This window comes from Elephantulus edwardii, unplaced genomic scaffold, assembly GCF_000299155.1.
Source record: "Elephantulus edwardii isolate Elephantulus edwardi_28Jun2011 unplaced genomic scaffold, EleEdw1.0 scaffold00015, whole genome shotgun sequence".
NCBI classification, from domain to species: domain Eukaryota; kingdom Metazoa; phylum Chordata; class Mammalia; order Macroscelidea; family Macroscelididae; genus Elephantulus; species Elephantulus edwardii.
Genome location: NW_006399765.1, coordinates 3,259,221 through 3,265,162, shown reverse-complemented (window position 1 = coordinate 3,265,162; position 5,942 = coordinate 3,259,221).

The following is a 5,942-nucleotide window of genomic DNA, read 5'->3' as shown; positions in this document are numbered from 1 at the left end:
GGGATATGACCTGAAAGATGAGTGGCAATTAGCCAGGGGAGGAGAGAAAAGGTGTGGGTCTTGAGGGCATTGCGTGAAAGTGGGTTCACCAATTGAAAAGCAAGTAGGATGCACTCTGAGAAGAACAACTCATTGGGGGCAGGGAGCAGTGGGGATTGGGGTGGGCAGGGAGGAGGGCCAGTGAACCAGGGTCAGATGACACAAGGCCACTGGCGGGCAAGGACTGTGTGTGTGTGTGTGTGTGTATCATCTGTCAGGCCATATTCAGATTATCTTGCCTTCCTTTCCATTTGAAGAGAAAGTGGCTCTCTCCACTTCTAGGTGACATAAATGGTTTGCACTGGCGACTTGGTGATAAAAACTTGTGCTGACAACCCACAGGCAGGTGGCACAAACTGGTCACATGCCACACTGGATTATAAAGAGACTGGGAAATGAGGCCTATGTTCCGGACCCTCTGTGCCTGGATGAAATCTGGAGATAAGGAAGTGGAGTCTGTGAACTGGGGGACAGCCCTCCCTCTCATTGCTTTGAGGAGTTCCACTTTTAGGGTTGAATCCTGGCGGTGTGCCCCCTCTCACGTGATGCTTGGCTATCTTCAGGGTTATTCTGTGCAGCAGCAGGGCCCTGGAAACATCCTGACTGGCCTTAGCAGGGGCTGTTTCCATGATTTCCAGGACATCCTTGTAGTGGAGGCTGCACAACCATAAACACAGACAAGGAAGCTTTGTCCAGGTCATGTTCTGATGTGAAGTGGGGCTTAAGATACTCCACTTTGGAAAACAGTTGGACCAATCTAATAAAGACTCATAAACGTACCCTGGGCTCCAGCAATTTCACCCAAAGGAAGGGGAAAAATATGCCCCACAAGGACTTGTACACAGATGTTCGTAATTTTTAAAAATAGCTGGTAATAGGTTACTATCAATCGGCAACTGGATAGAGAGCCTTAGTGGTGAAGTGGTTAAACGAGAGACTGCTAACTGAAAGGTCTGCAGTTCGAACCTACCAGAAGTTCTGCAGGAGAGCTGTGGGACAGCCCCACTCTGTTCTAGGATCGCTATGAGGCAGAGGCAGCTCCATGGATGGGAATTTTGGCAAATGGATAAACTGATGCCTCTGTACACGAAAGAACAAACAGATATGTCTTGGGAAATGTGCAGCCAGAGTGCTCCTTGGAGGCAAAGATGGTGAAGTGTCGTCTTTCATATTTTGGGCGTGGTGGTGCCAGGCGAGGCTACTCCTTGGAAAGGGACATCATGCTTGGAAAGATGAAGGGCCACAGAAGTGGAGGAAGACTCCCAATGAGATGGATTGACACGGTGACTTCAGCAATGGGCACTAGTGTGTCAGAGATGATGAGGACAGAACAGGAGAGGACAGGGGTCAGGATGGCTGTTCATAGGGTCACTATGAGTCATACTTGACTTGATGGCACCTAACAACAACAGTTGTACACAATATGGTTTTTTAATAATTTTTAAAATTTTATCTGATTTACTTACAAAGTTTGTATACATTCTTTTTCACACTGAATCTTTCCCATTTCCTTTACCCACTCCTCCCTCTACGCATCAAATTGTATGACCCTACGATTACTCCTCCCCCATTCTCGCCCCTCTGCTCCTCCCTCCCCTTGGAACCTCGTACAGGTTTTAATAGTTATCTTTTTTTACAACAAAGGTCTTATACAGTATTTGACCTTATTGGGACTTAGTTCACTCAGCATAATGCTTTCCAGACTCTCCCAAGTTAGGTAGTAATTTACAAAATCATTGCTCCTGTGTGCTGCGTAGTATTCTATCATATACATGAAATATTTTTTAAAAATTTGGCTAATGAGTCAATCTTGCCTCATGGTGAACCTGTGAGTGTTAGACACCTATGCTCTGAAAAGTTTTCAATGCTGGGGGGTTTTGGAAATAGATTATTCGGCCTTTCTTTCAAGGATCCTGTGAGTGGATTTGAACCGCCAATCTTTTGGTTAGCAGCCAAGTGCATAAATGATTTGCACCGCCCAGGGGTCCCAGTAGGATGTTACGTTAAAGTGTAAGCAAGTAAACTAATGATACTTACAACAACATGGATGGTCCTAAGAGTGTTGAGTAAAATAATTGAGACACACGCAAAGCTGATGTGTGTGTGTGTGTGTGTGTGTGTGTGTGTGAAAAATAATGGCATGTGTGCGAAGCTGCTGAGGGGATGAAAGGAGACACAGTGCTGGTCTTGCTCTGGGAGTTGGGGGGTGGGGGAAGTGGGATACAGATTGGGAAAGTGCAGGGAAGGACTTTTGGGGTCCTCAAAGTACCCTATATCTTGATTGAGATCTTAGTTTCAAAAATGTGTTTTTACTATTTTTGAAAAAAAAGCAAAGTGCCAAAAGTGTGTCTAAATTAAGCTGTTATTTATGTTTGAGATGGAAATATTTTTTGCTTTTACCTGTGTAGATTTTGTTTGGAAGACAGTGGTATCAAGTGTTACAACAGGAAGAAAACAGGAGGGCTAGGTGGTGGGGGACACAGACACTTTTCCCATATTATGTCTCTCTTGTCAAAGTCCCTCAGTGTTACACAGTGTGTGCTTCACTGAAGGGCTGACAGTTTGAATTCAGCCATCGGTTCTGTGGCAGAGAGCCCTGGTGCTTCCATAAAGATCAACACCCGAGAAAACCTTGCTGTGTGTCACACAGGGTTGCCATGCTGTTTTATGTTAGGTCATATTGAGTAGCTCGCGACTCACGGCAGCCCTATGAACAAGGTTTCACATCTGAACCCTGTTCTGTCCCCACCACAGGCCTCAGCCCACTGTTGTAGTCACTGTGTCAATCAATCCATTTTGTGGAAGGTCTTCCTCTCTTTCTCTGACCCCCCCCCCCAACTTTTCCCAGCATGATGTCTTTTTCCAAGGACTGATCCTCCCCTGACAATATGCTTGAAGTGTGTGAGGCGAAGTTTCACCATCGTCGCAGTCAAGGAGCACTCCTTGAACTTCCTCCAAGACCTGAGGCGAATGGCAAAAGCCAAGCCAAGCATTGAATGGTGAACGTCCTAATTAATGAAAAAGATGTGAATCTTATATCCGAGTTCTGGTTTTATCCTCCCATTGCTGCCATGATCATCTGGGCAAAATTCAGACTCTGGGTTCCTACCTTCTTATCTGGCCCCACCAGGCAGAAGCCTCACCAGCTACCTGCCCTCTGCTGGGTTCAGGCTCTGCCCGGCGCCCACTCACCTTTCGTCCACCTGTTCTCCCCTCAGCCACACTTCCCCATAAGGCGCAGCTCCTTGGTTTTCCCCTCACTTGTTCGCTGGGGCTTGGTATGAGCGGTAGGTGGACACTATAGGAGCCATCTTTACAGGGTACCTGTCCCCCTATCAGCCAGAAGTCCTCCTGCCCAGAAACTCTAGTTGAGCTCCTTCTCAGGTCCCAGCTCTGCACAGGGTGGAGGAGGAGGCCTTGACAAAATGTGTTCTTGTCAGTTCTGTCAGTTCCCTTGGCTGGGGGCTGGGAAGCCTGGGCGCAGATGTCAGCACGGTCACTGCATGGTCACATACAGGGTCGGGTCATGTCTCTGGGCCTCAGCTGTCTCATCTGGTTTGTGAGGACAGCTGGATGAGATGGGTGGTTTGTGGGCATCAGATTTTTTGTGTTGTTTTTAGTCCCAGAACTCATCACGGAAAGGAAATATGCAATAGAAACACAAGATACAAGACAGATAAAAATGGGCCTTCCCGAGAGGAATCTGTGAGTCTAGATCTTGCCCAGGTGGCTTCCTGGGGCCCCATTCTAGATGACGGGCCCAGAGAGTGGCTTCTGTCTCTTTCATTAAGTGCTAATGAGACCTTAGTGCCAGCTGTTGTGATGAGTGCTAGGGTTTGGTGGAGACTACACAGACATGCTCTGCTCTCTCATGGGCACATAGAAAAAAAAATGCCACATATTGCCGATTCCAAAGGAAGTGATTTGGAAGAAAAAAAAGATACTTAAACAGGGTGTGTGATGGTGATGAGAAACACTGTCACGTTAGGCAGGGAAGTCAGGGAAGGCTTCCTGAAGGAGGTGGCATTTCCACAGAGACCTGACAGATGAGGTTCTGAGGGGGGAGGATTGAAAAGCTGCTAGAGACAACTCCAACAACGGAGGACATTTTGCTGGGGTCGCTGTAGTGTTCCCAGCTGTGAGCTGGGCAGGGACTATCCCTCCTCGCCTGTGTGGATCTCAGGAGCTGCTGTGTGGTTTATGCTGCTGCTGCTTGTCCTGGGCAGCCAAAAGAAACAGTCCGCTCACAGCACACACTGCTCTGTAATTGTGATTAACTAGCAGGCCCTCCGCCCGCCCGGGCCTGAGGCCACAGGGGTGACAGCTGCAGAGTGAAGCAATGAGGCCAGGAAGGGGTTAATGGGCTGCCCCTCCATCTGAGCCCCTCAGACAATGAGGGGAAGTGGGAGGGACTCTAGTGGGTGTGTGGCATCAGCTGGGCTGAGTGAATAGAGGGAGCAGAGGCCTTGTCCTTGGAGACAGGGTGTGAGTGCTCTGTGTGGAGAGGGGTCAGGAGCGCCCCCTCACGTCATTACTTAGGGCCTGCCTGCTATCTTCTCCCAACCCCCACCCCCCAGCGCCCGTGGCCAAGCATCCCCTAAATGTCCTCTTAGCTTCTAAGTGGGCGGCATCCTCAGCTTCCAGAATTCTGAGCAAGAATCGGAAGGCCAGGGTACTGCCTGTGAATTACTGGTGCAGTGGGAGAGCTCATGTCTTCCTGTTATTTTCAGACTTTTCTGGTTAATCATTAGCAGGGGAACCCAGAAATAACTTCTTATTTCTCCTGGTGCAACACACGGCACATTGGCTACAAGGAAGCCTGCCGTGGTGCCAGCTTGCCTTATTCATCTCAGTCCCGCCAGTACAACCAGAACAACGTGAGGGAGTTGGGTGCGCTCTGTGCCTCAGTTTCCCCACCTGTGTCTACCGGAAACAGAAGAGTTCGTGTGATAGAAGCAGTTGGCTCCTAACCCAAAGGTTGGCAGTTTGTAAATCCTCTCCGCCCAAAGGTTGCAAATGAGAAAGGCGCGGAGACAATTTACTGCACATTCAGAAAATGCACAAACATTGGCTGTTAATATTATGGGCATTAGAGAAATCCCAGCTCTACTGTGGACTTGCTGTGTGACCTGCTGCGGGTCAGTTTGCTTCCCTGGGCGCAGCTTCCTCGCCTGAAAGATGAGATCATATTGTTTGCACTGAGAACCCAAAGGTTCATGGTTCAAATCTACCAGCTTTTGCTCCATGAGGAAATATGGGCAATCTCCTCTCATGCAATTAACTGCCTCTGAAAATTTGCTGAAGGGTCAGCTATGGGGTATTTCTGACTTGAAGGCACACAATAGCAACAACACAGGGTGTAGTGAGGGTGTGTGTGTGTGTGTGTGTGTGTAATCATGAATCTTGTTCCTGCGTGATTGGTCACATCTGTGAACCTTTGGGTGTGCCTGTGTATGTGTCGCTTGGATTCCTGACTTTGCTCTGAATGTCCCCCACTCCTCACTCAGTCCGCGCCCCAGGCCCCTGGGACCCACTTTGCAGACACAGCTTCCGCTTGTCTTTCCCACAGTTTCTTAAGCACCTGCGCCACCTGCTGGCTCCAAATTGAATTGCACACAGCGCCCACCAGCCTGTGTTGGTAGCGTGAGAGGAGGGTCAAGCCCTCCAACAACTCAACACCCTCTTAGAGACTCAGTTCAGCTCTGCAGCGAGTCCTAGAGAGGAGCCTGGAGCTGAGGGTACTTGAGGAAATGGTCAGGGTTGTTGCCCAAAGCTGGAGTGGCCGAAAAAAGGGCATTGACCTCAGAGTTCCCACGTTGGGGGGCAGAATGTCTTCTCTTTAACTTTCCCCATCCACCAGCTGAACAGTTTTTGAAAAAAATGCTCATAATTTTTCCTCTAAT